General features: G+C 46.1%; 1 protein-coding gene across 3 annotated transcripts in view; it reads left to right on the plus strand.

The window, feature by feature from the left end:
* Window positions 1-3,723: 3,723 nt before the first annotated feature.
* The window catches only part of klhl17 (kelch-like family member 17), a 78,736-nt gene continuing 69,884 nt past the window's right edge, over window positions 3,724-12,575 (plus strand). For 2 of the 3 annotated variants that reach the window (XM_060938307.1, XM_060938308.1), the window contains exon 1: window positions 3,724-3,911. The gene's annotated coding sequence lies outside the window, so the exon portion shown is untranslated. Of the gene's footprint in view, window positions 3,912-6,366; window positions 6,471-12,575 lie in introns of those variants that run through there. The other variant, XM_060938309.1, reaches the window with a different exon arrangement.

The following is a 12,575-nucleotide window of genomic DNA, read 5'->3' on the forward strand; positions in this document are numbered from 1 at the left end:
GGGGAAAGAGCCTGAGCTTGTGCGAGAGGTTGAGAGGTACCAGCTAGAGATAGTTGGGCTCACCTCCACGCACAGCTTGGGCTCCGGAACCCAGCTCCTCAAGAGGGGCTGGACTCTCCACTTCTCTGGAGTCGCCCATGGTGAACGGCGGCAGGCTGGTGTGGGTTTGCTTATAGCTCCCCAGCTCAGCTGCCATGTGTTGGAGTTTACCCCAGTGAACGAGAGGGTTGCCTCTCTGCGCCTTCGGATCAGGGAGAGGGCTCTTGCTGTTGTTTGTGCCTATGGGCTGAATAGCAGTATAGAGTATCCGGCCTTCTTGGAGTCCCTGGGAGGGGTACTGAGAGGTGCTCAGACTGGGGACTCCATTGTTCTACTAGGGGACTTCAACGCTCACGTGGGCGATGACAGTGATACCTGGAGGGGCATGATTGGGAGGAACGGCCTCCCTGATCTGAACCCGAGTGGTGTTTTGTTATTGGACTTCTGTGCTAGTCACGGTTTGTCCATAACGAACACCATGTTCGAGCATAGGGGTGTCCATAAGTGCATGTGGCACCAGGACACCTTAGGTCAGAGGTCGATGATTGACTTTGTTGTCATTTCATCGGATCTCCGGCCCTATGTCTTGGACACTCGGGTGAAGAGAGGGGCTGAGCTGTCAACTGATCACCACCTGGTGGTGAGTTGGATCCGCTGGCGGAGGAGGAAGCCGGACAGACCTGGCAGGCCTAAACGTATGGTGAGGGTCTGCTGGGAACGTCTGGCCAAGCACTCTGTCGGGGAGGTCTTTAACTCCCACTTCCTGGAGAGCTTCTCCCAGCTTCCGAGGGAGGTGGGGGACATTTGAGTCTGAGTGGACCATGTTCTCTGCCTCCGTTGTCGATGCGGCTGTTCGGAGCTGTGGCCGCAAGGTCTCCGGTGCCTGTCGTGGCGGCAATCCCCGAACCCGGTGGTGGACACCGGAAGTAAGGGATGCCGTCAAGCTGAAGAAGGAGTCCTATCGGGCCATGTTGGCCTCCGGGACTCCTGAGGCAGCTGACGGGTATCGGCAGGCCAGGCGTGCCGCAGCTCGGGCAGGGCAAAGGATTTTGCAAGGGATTAGCGACAGGCTGCCAGGTCGCTCTGTTGTGTGTAGTTGATGTTTATTTTAAAAGTAACTTGGTAAATTACAGGGTTAGTAATACCTCTGGGACTCCTGAGGCAGCTGACGGGTATCGGCAGGCCAGGCGTGCTGCAGCTCGGGCAGTTGCGGAGGCAAAAACTTGGAACTGGGAGGAGTTCGGTGAGGCCATGGAGGAGGACTATCGGTCAGCCTCGAAGAAATTCTGGCAAACCGTTCGGTGCTTCAGGAGAGGGAAGCAGTACTCTGCCAACACTGTTTACAGTGCGGGTGGGGAGCTGTTGACCTCGACTGGGGACATTGTCGGGCGGTGGAAGGAATACTTTGAGGATCTCCTCAATCCCACCATCATGTCTTCCATTGAGGAAGCGGAGGCTGATGACTCAGAGGTGGACTCGTCCATTACCCAAGCCGAAGTCACTGAGGTGGTTAGCAAGCTCCTCGGTGGCAAGGCACTGGGGGTGGATGAGATCTGTCCTGAGTATCTCAAGTCTCTGGATGTTGTGGGCCTGTCTTGGCTGACACGCCTCTGCAACATCACGTGGCGGTCAGGGACAGTGCCTCTGGAGTGGCAGACTGGGGTGGTGGTCCCTCTTTTTAAGAAAGGGGACCGGAGAGTGTGCTCCAATTATAGGGGAATCACACTTCTCAGCCTCCCAGGGAAGGTTTACTCCAGGGTACTGGAGAGGAGAATTCGGCCAATAGTCGAACCTTGGCTCCAGGAGGAACAATGCGGTTTTTGTCCTGGTCGCGGAACACTGGACCAGCTCTATACCCTTCATAGGGTGCTCGAGGGTTCATGGGAGTTTGCCCAACCAGTCCACATGTGCTTTGTGGATCTGGAGAAGGCATTCGACCGTGTCCCTCGTGGTATTCTGTGGGGGGTGTTTCGGGAGTATGGGGTTCGGGGCTCTTTGCTAAGGGCCATCCAGTCCCTGTACGAACGGAGCAGGAGTCTGGTTCGCATTGTCAGCAGTAAGTCAGACCTGTTCCCAGTGCATGTTGGACTCCGGCAGGGCTGCCCTTTGTCACCGGTTCTGTTCATAATCTTTATGGACAGAATTTCTAGGCGCAGCCAGGGGCCGGAAGGAATCCTGTTTGGGAACCACAGGATTTCATCTCTGCTTTTTGCAGATGATGTTGTCCTGTTGGCTTCTTCAAACCAGGACCTTCAGCATGCACTGGGGTGGTTTGCAGTTGAGTGTGAAGCGGCTGGGATGAGAATCAGCACCTCCATGTCCGAGGCCATGGTTCTCGACCGGAAAAGGGTGGCTTGCCCTCTCCGGGTTGGTGGAGAAGTCCTGCCTCAAGTGGAAGAGTTTAAGTATCTCGGGATCTTGTTCATGAGTGAGGGAAGGATAGAGCGTGAGATCGACAGCCGGATCGGTGCGGCTTCCGCAGTGATGCGGTCACTTTACCGGTCCGTCGTGGTGAAGAAGGAGCTGAGCCAAAAGGCAAAGCTCTCAATTTACCGGTCGATCTACGTTCCGACTCTCACCTATGGTCATGAGCTTTGGGTAATGACTGAAAGAACAAGCTCGTGGATACAAGCGGCCGAAATGAGTTTCCTTCGCAGGGTGGCTGGGCGATCCCTTAAGGTGAGAAGCACAGTCACTTGGGAGGAGCTCGGAGTAGAGCCGCTGCTCCTCCACATCGAGAGGAATCAGCTGAGGTGGCTCGGGCATCTCTTTCGGATGCCTCCTGGACGCCTCCCTGGGGAGGTGTTCCAGGCATGTCCCCCTGGGAGGAGGCCCTGGGGAAGACCCAGGACACGCTGGAGGGACTGTGTCTCTCAGCTGGCCTGGGAACGCCTCGGTGTTCTTCCCGAGGAGCTGGCTGAGGTGTCTGGGGAAAGGGAAGTTTGGGCTTCCATGCTCAGACTGCTGCCTCCACGACCCGGCCCCGGATAAGCCGAGGAAGACGAGACGAAACCAACGAATTCTAAAGGAAAATGTCAGGACATCTGTCCATGAACTGAATTTCAAGAGAAGGTGGGTCATGCAGCAAGACAACGACCCTAAGTACACAAGTCGTTCTACCAAAGAATGGTTAAAGAAGAATAAAGTGAATGTTTTGGAATGGCCAAGTCAAAGTCCTGACCTTAATCCAATCGAAATGTTGTGGAAGGACCTGAAGCGAGCAGTTCATGTGAGGAAACCCACCAACATCCCAGAGTTGAATCTGTTCTGTACGGAGGAATGGGCTAAAATTCCTCCAAGCCGGTGTGCAGGACTGATCAACAGTTACCGGAAACATTTAGTTGCAGTTATTGCTGCACAAGGGGGTCACACCAGATACTGAAAGCAAAGGTTCACATACTTTTGCCACTCACAGATATGCAAAATTGGATCGTTTTCCTCAATAAATAAATGACCAAGTGTAATATTTTGTCTCATTTGTTTAACTGGGTTCTCTTTATCTACTTTTAGGACATGTGTGAAAATCTGATGATGTTTTAGGTCATATTTATGCAGAAATATAGAAAATTCTAAAGGGTTCACAAACTTTCAAGCACCAGTGTAATACATTGTAATAACGTTATCTATGAAGGCTTGGGCTATTTTTCTCTCACGTGGATCTGGCAACCCTGGGAGTGAGTTCTGTGTTTGAATGCTACATGTAATTACCACATGTCCGTTTATTTATTTTCCCGTTTCGGGTCCAGTTTTAGCTGAGAGGAAGAAAAGGTCGCTCGGACGCTGTAACACCGGGGCTGTTGGTGAAACTGGAGAGAGCTTTTCACAGAAAGCAGAAGCAGGCGCTGTCACTCAGACCCAGGCGACGCCGTCAGGTGAGTTCTGCTCTGTCTGAGGTGTTTAATTAGCTGAAGCCTCTTTGATTGTAACCTTCACTGTTAGCTAAGATAGTTGGTGAGTCATGGTGTTTTGTTAGTTTGATGGCGGAAAGTAAGAATGATCCTGAGCTGCAGTAAACGGGAGTGAAATGAGGCGCAACTTGTTTTCTCTCAGCGCCTTTGTTCAGGTTTTGACAGACCGGAGTGCAGCTGTGAGGAGGAAACCAGTCGCCGCTAGCCGGGTTGCTAACTGCATTTTAAAAAGCTGCTACCGGTGAACTGGTGCTGGGTCAAGATCATGGCTAGGTGCTAGCTAACTGCTACCTATCATTTCCTGGAAAACAAACAAACAAACAGATAAACGAGCAAACAGACAGACAGACTGATTGATAGATAGATACGCAAGCAGACAGATAGATAAACGAGCAAACAGACAGACAGATAGATAGATAGATAGATAGATAGATAGATAGATAGATAGATAGATAGACAGACAGACAGACAGACAGGCATATATATAATGAGAGAGAGAGAGAAGCAAACAGACCAATAGATAGACAGACCGATAGATAAATAAATAAGCAAACAGACAAATAGATGGATAAACAAACAGACACAGGAAGATAGATAGACAGACAGACAGACTGATTGATAGATAGATACGCAAGCAGACAGATAGATAAACAAACAAGCAAACAGACCAACAGATAGATAGATAGATAGATAGATAGATAGATAGATAGATAGATAGATAAACAGACAGGCATATATATATATATATATATATATATATATATATATATATATATATATATAATGAGAGAGAGAGAGAAGCAAACAGACCGATAAATAAATAAATAAATAAGCAAACAGACAAATAGATGGATAAACAAACAGACACTGGAAGATAGATAGATAGATAGATAGATAGATAGATAGATAGATAGATAGATAGATAGATAGACAGGCAAACAGACCAATAGACAGACTGATAGATAAATAAGCAAACAGATAAATAGATGGATAAACAAACAGAGACAGACAGGAAGATAGATAGACAAACAGACCGATAGACAGACAGACAGACCGATAGATAAATAAATAAACAAATAAGCAAACAGACAAATAGATGGATAAACAAACAAACAGAGACAGACAGGAAGACAGACAGACAGACAAGCAGGGAGATAGATAGATAAGCAAACAGACTGATAGATAAATAAATAAACAAACAGACAAATAGATGGATAAACAAACAGGAACAGGAAGATAGATAGATAGATAGATAGATAGATAGATAGATAGATAGGCAAACAGACAAATAGATGGATAAACAAACAGATAAACAAGCAAACAAAGATAGATAGATAGATAGATAGATAGATAGATAGATAGATAGATAGATAAATAAACATACAGATAGACAGACCGATAGATAGACAAACAAACAGATAGATAGATAGATAGATAGATAGATAGATAGATAGATAGATAGATAAGCAAACAGACAGATGGATAAACAAACAGACAGGCAGATAAATAGATAGATAAGCAAAGAGACATATAGATAATTAAGCAAACAAAGATGGATAGATACACAGGCATATAGATAGATAGATAGATAGATAGATAGATAGATAGATAGATAGATAGATAGATAGATAGATAGATAAGCAAGGAGACAGACAGACGGATAGAGAGATAAGCAAGGAGATAGATAGATAGATAGATAGATAGATAGATAGATAGATAGATAGATAGATAGATAGATAGATAGATAAGCAAGGAGACAGACAGACGGATAGAGAGATAAGCAAGGAGATAGATAGATAGATAGATAGATAGATAGATAGATAGATAGATAGATAGATAGATAGATAGATAGATAGATAGATAGATGAGCAAACAGACAGATGGATAAACAAACAGACAGGCAGATAAATAGATAGATAAGCAAAGAGACAGATAGATAATCAAGAAAACAAAGATGGATAGATAAACAGGCATAGATAGATAGATAGATAGATAGATAGATAGATAGATAGATAGATGAACAAACAAAATAAAATAATAATAATTAATCCGTAACATTACATCTGAACGTCCAAGCGATAATATTCACCTTTACATGTCCGCACTAAAGGATTTCGGGGGGAAATAAACCCAGTTTGGATTTAAAACCCAGTTCGTCAACTTTTAAGGTGGACGGATTTCCGCTTGTGAGAGCAGGACATGCCATTTACTTTCTCTCAAATATGTCGCGAGATATTTTCAATATTTGTGCTTGAGGAATTAAATCGGTGCATAATTATTAATCGACGGCTTGAATATGGTTATAAATGATATCAATACAAATATTTCAGTGCGCGCTACCTTAAATTATGACGTCAGCGCGCAGCACTCGCGCGGCTGCATTTACGTCAACAACATACAGAAAGCGCAAACTGGGTCTGTGTGCGCGCTTCATGCGGACTGGGACTGGCACAGCTCAGCTGGCGGACTGAAGCTTTCATTCCACTCATTAGCAGAGGAAACAGGCGTCGGTTGTTGTCCCAGGTAAGAAAGCAGTGTTTCCCCGGGGATCCTGAGTGTGGAGTAAATGAGCAGGGGGTTTGGGGAGGAAGTGTGTGTGAGGTGAGGAGGAGATGATGCTCAGTCATTTTCCAGAGCAGTGCTGAGACTCTGCATTGCTGAGCCATAAGGCATTATAGTCACTCTAGGCTATAAACTAAATGGACAGCTGTTATTATCAGGCTTGGGGGGGAGAACATGCAAAGCTGCATTTAGTCATTGCATCTGTTGTTGTGATGTGACTCAGTATGCTGAGTCAGACAGACGGGTGATGATGCCTACAGGGATGGGGGTATTGGCATGGAAACAAGTGTGTCTACACGGTGTAGTTAGTGTGTGTGTGTGGGGGGGGGTGATGGTGGTCTTTCAGAGGAAAATGTTTCAGTAAGGTCACTTGCAGAAACAGCGCTTGCATGAGCAGATTATTCTTTGCCAGCTTTAACAAGTTAAAAGGTTGGGTTGTTTGCTTTAGGTTTTTGTTTGACAAAAGGGTGCGTTAGAGAGAATAGAATAGGTGTAGATGTCACTCAGCAACTGCACAAAACGTTCTTGTTCCGTGTTCATTTCATTTGTTTTCATCTTTTCTTTTCTCAGGCCCAGTGACACTCTTATTTAAGGGGTGAATGAGAGCAGCCTGTGGAAACATCATTAACACTGCTCACCTCGATCTAACTTGCTGTTCACAGGTCATTTAAGGCCAGCTATATGATGATGATGATGTCCTACTACATCTAGTCTACTTGAAATCCATGGACCTCAGTGACCTCTTGAAAGAGAGAAAAAGTGCTTTGTATTCTAATATTATTATTATTATTATTATTAATTCACTGATTTACCGGTCGATCTACGTTCCGACTCTCACCTATGGTCATGAGCTTTGGGTAATGACAGAAAGAACAAGATCGCGGATACAAGCGGCCGAAATGAGTTTCCTTCGCAGGGTGGCTGGGCGCTCCCTTAGAGATAGGGGGAGGAGCTCGGAGTAGAGCTGCTGCTCCTCCACATCGAGAGGAATCAGCTGAGGTGGCTCGGGCATCTTTTTCGGATGCCTCCTGGACGCCTCCCTGGGGAGGTGTTCCAGGCATGTCCCCCCGGGAGGAGGCCCCGGGGAAGACCCAGGACACGCTGGAGGGACTATGTCTCTCGGCTGGCCTGGGAACGCCTCGGTGTTCTTCCCAAGGAGCTGGCCGAGGTGTCTGGGGAAAGGGAAGTTTGGGCTTCCATGCTTAGACTGCTGCCTCCACGACCCGGTCCCGGATAAGCGGAAGAAGACGAGACGAGACAAGACACTGACTGATTAAACTATTTGGAAGTGAAAATTCATGAAATCCTTTTGTACAGCTGCCTTTCTTATTCCTGTTTGCTCGTACAGCAGGCTCATTCTGCTCTGTGAAAATGTGTTAAAGGAGCTGTTTATTATTTTAGTGCCCTTTACTGATTGCAGTGTGAACTGTAATTTCTCCCTCCATTAAAACCATGCAGAATGGTCTGACCGCAGAGCTGCAGTTTCAGGCCAGTGGCATTGAAACGCATGCGTAGTATGATAACATATGCACCTGCTAATTTGCATGATTGTACCGTATAGACAGTAACCATTTGTGCTGGTTGTATGTGTCGCCATGCATTACCATCCAGGAGCAGATCTCATTGCCCTAACCCTAACCATAACACACGCCCAAACCTAAAACGATTGAAATCTTGTGTAGCTCAACAGTTGCCAAGATAAACAAAACAAAAGTGTCGGTGCATGCACTGAATGCCACTGGGATTTGTGAAACCCATGATGTACGTAAAACTGTGGGGTGTAAAGGCCTCTGCATGCTCTTGCGACAAGGCTTTCGCAGATAGCTTTTCGCAGACAATTGTAATTTATCGTTGAGCGGGGAGTAATAGGCGTGTGCGATGTTATTCACCGCCACAACGCAAGGGGGCACAAAGTCGCGAAATCGCTAGGAGTAGTTGGTGGGTGTGGTTAGTGGAGTGTTTATCCTCCGGTTACTTATAATGACTAGAACTGGAGTCATATAGATGTACGTACTTCCTCACTTCCTCGATCAACCGCTCTTCGTGCTGCTCCATCTTCGCTCGTGTTTTTAAAAATGGCGGTCGTGAAAACAAACCAAACCGGGAAAGTAGGGAAGCGGAAATGCGTGTACAGCGGATGTAGAGTGGACCAATCAGAGCCCTCTTGTCTGCAACGCTGTCTGCAGTGGTCACAATTTTTGGGAGGTGCGCGCAGAGTGTCTGCGAAGGGGGGGGCTTCGCAGACGCCATCTGCGAGGACTGGGTTGTCAGCATAAATTGGCCTTGAAGCTGCAGCTCTGCAGACAGATATTATTGATCTCATGGGTTATCTTGGGAAAAGGGTCGGAGCTGTTTCATCTAAGGGCGGAGCCAAAAATCATGTCAGACAATTGCAAACGAAAGCTTAAAAGAAAGAAACTAGTGAGATCTATTGCACTGCCATATTAAGTCATTCTAAGGTTACATTTAAACAGGATTATTGTGTTCAGACTTGTTTTTGGATCCCTGCGCTGGCCTGTTTCTGAAAGAAGGATTTGCAAGTTCGCCTGATAAAATAAGTCAAGATTTATGAACATGTGGTTTCTTCTGTTCCAGATAGAACAATTACACCAAATCAAGATCAGATACCTGGGCAACTTGTACTGCGCAGTATAAATATGTCAAGTGTCACATTGTATGTGATGATGCCAATGAAATATTTGAACGAGATCAGTTAGGCTCACGTGTGCCACAGAACAAATTATAATAATTAATACAGGGTGGCCGCGGGTCCTTAAAAAGTCTTAAAAAGTCTTAAATTTAATTTTCCTAAAATAAGGCCATTAAAATGTCTTAAATTGTCTTAAATTTCAAACCCCGTGGTCTTAAATTTTCAATCTTAAATTCATGGAAATTTTACTCAGTCATACCGTTAAAATGTGGTACACTTTGGATGGGGAAAAAGTTTAATTGTTTTTGATGCTCACAGTTATACCGCGCAGGCTCCGAATCCACCGGTTGCTAGACACACGCGTGCTTGACAACCACTCAGTGCCTGATCTGTTGTGTAAGTCCTATCGTTTGAGAGAGAGAGCAGCCCCGCCCCTCTCTGCTCCCTGAGTGGAGCTCGTCGCCTTGGTAACGGTGCTCGCAGGTGCAGGGAAGAGACACTTACACTACGTTCACACTGCAAGGCTTAATGCTCAATTCCGATTTTTTTGTGAAATCCGATTTTTTTGTGAGGTCGTTCACATTAACGAATATATGCGACTTGTATGTGATCCTCAGTATGAACGAAAAGCGACCTAAAAGTGTTCCGCATGCGCATTGCAGGATACGACGATGTCACACGCAGTGAGCATGGCCAGTGTTTACGGGAGTAACCTAAAGTTTCCTGTGTATGACAGTAGCCAGCATGGAGTACCTGGCGATGATGCAGTTGTTGTTGCGACGGAGCCAGAACATGCACAATAGCCTGATGTTAAGGAGGAGGTTGAGAAGGAAGAGGGCAAGGGTTTTGGCTCAGGCATTCTGCGGGGTAGTGACTGCAACCTCCGTTCAAAGGAACGTGTGGGTGCGGAGTCGCATTGATGTCATGCGCCATGTTGTTGTAACTTTTTTTTGAGAGACCCGCCGCCTACTTCAGTGCAGAATAGTGACATTTGTGGCTTGTTGATGACGTGTAAGTCGGATGAATGCGACCTGGTGGTTCAGACTGAAGTCGCATATGAAAAGATCGGATAGGAATCGGAATTAGGACCACATATCCAAACGGCCTGGGTCGGATTTGAAAAAATCGGATCTGTGTCGTTCATATTGTCAATAAAAGATCGGATACAGGTCACATATGGGCGAAAAAATCGGATTTGAGTCACTTCAGCCTGCAGTGTGAACGTAGTGAATATGACAAGCAAAGAGCGCTTTTTCTCAGAGTTCCCTCTCCTCGAACAACGCTGATTTACACGGAAACGAAAGGAGCTATTCACAAAATTCTTTCACATTGAGTGCTACAAGGCTCCCATGAACACATTGATGTAAGTTTTTTTGTCCCTAGTGTAAAAAATGTGGACACTAGAGCGAGTTAAAAACAAGTGACATTTCTGATGTTGCAGTCAAAGTGCTGCCAGGTTTATAATGGGAGTCTATGGGGCAGCGCGCCTGTCCTCTCCTTACTTTCAGGCTTCTCATTCAAAAACTGTAAATCCTATCGCTCAGGTAGACACATTGTGTGAATCAAGACAAGTGTGGCTACTACTTTTGAGAAAATTGTGTGTAGAGTGAAAATTGTGGCTGAAAACACAGTTTAAATGAGAACGTTAGAGCTTTTTTTTTCAAGCTCTCTACACTCTAATGGCCCTTTTCCACTACCCTTTTTCAGCTCACTTCAGCCTGACACGGCTCGCGTTTCAACTACCTCAGAGCAGCGCGACTCAGCTCGCTTCAGCCCTACTTAGCACCCAAAACTCGCACGGTTTTGGAGTGGGGCTGAAGCGAGCCAAACCGAGCCGAGTGGGGCTAGGGGCGTGAGGAGACACTCCCCTGTGCACTGATTGGTGAGGAGGAGTGTCCTCACATGCCCACACATGCCCCGCGAGCACGCTGGGATCTGTAAACACCGTAAACCCAGAAGAAGAAGAATTACGAATTACGAGAATTATGAAGCCTTATGCGCCTCGCCTCATCTATATGCTCTTGCCAGTATCTGTTGGCGTTGTCGGTGACAACAAGCCACAGCACCAAGACCAGCAACATTAACAACTCCATGTCCTCCATGTTTATTGTTTACTCTCCGGGTTGTGAGACTACCGCTTAAAAGGCCACTGATGTCACTGTTTGCGCCGCCTAACGACATCACGTGACATCCACCCACTTTCGCTAACTCCACCCAATGTGTCCACCCATTTCCAGCCAGCACGGTTCAGCGCGGTTGTAGTCGAAATGCAACTCCAACAGCCCCGCTCAGCTCGACTCAGCCCAACTCAGCACGGCACGGCTCAGCCCAACTCAGCCGCGTTGGTAGTGGAAAAGCGGCATAACTTCCTGAGCCCCGCTGGTGTGTAACGCCATAGACACCCATTATAAAGTCTGAATTTCTCCAAGTACGCACATGGTGTTTGATCTGTGACTGATCAAAAAGTATAGAACCTAGGAAAAAAGTTGAATGCCAGATCCACACAGGAGAATTTTGTCTCCGTTTTAAAGTTTGAATCATGTCTCTAGGTGAAAGCACGGCAGAGCAGCGGATGTTTGAAAAACATTGAAAATGTGCGATTTTTTCAATTAATTCCATAGAAAATGAATGGGAAATTTTGTGTGATTTTTTTCGCGACTATGTCGTGAAAAAAATTGTAGAATGCTGAACAAAGTAATAGCATAGCGAGTCCGATTGAGCCGCACTTTTTGATGTATTGTTTGTCTGTGTGCGATGTACGGTTATTGGGTTATTCGAAATCTAAATTTGTACAGAAGATGAAAAACGGAAGAACAAGAGTTTGCTGTGCTTTGCTCCCTATATGGGAGTCAGTAGTTTGCAATGCATAGCACTGCATCACTAATAATAAACTCCTGTGCACGCAGTTCCCAGGATTAACTGTATTTTCCACAGACCATTTATTTATTCACTTTACTCAAATACAAAGTAAAATGGCAGTAAATCTTCTTTCTTTTCTTGCGTATTGCATCATGAGGCGTTCCTGGCTTGTAAATCTCTTATTTTCGGTGCATGACACATTCACGCAACTGAGCATGCTATGAATTAACAATGACAACGGTCTGCAGTGGGGCTACACAAACACTCAGTGAACATTTCTCCATTTGTGTATGCAAATACACTCCAACGACTCAGTTTGGTTTCATTTACAACCAACGGTGTCTTTTGATGCCAGCACGTAATTGAACGAGAGAAGACTGGTTTACCGATGACAAAATAAGCGTCATCTCTGCTTCTGTTCCCTCCGATGTCGCCTCCGACGGCCCCGACACACTACTGCCTCTGCCGAGTGTGCGCGCACACACCGCATGTCGGGGCTGCGGATGAGTTACTCTCCCTTGATCAACGAAGTTGGCGGGGAATTTGTGGTTATTATC

The sequence above is a fragment of the Neoarius graeffei genome, chromosome 13 (assembly GCF_027579695.1).
Source record: "Neoarius graeffei isolate fNeoGra1 chromosome 13, fNeoGra1.pri, whole genome shotgun sequence".
Classification (NCBI taxonomy): Eukaryota; Metazoa; Chordata; class Actinopteri; order Siluriformes; family Ariidae; genus Neoarius; species Neoarius graeffei.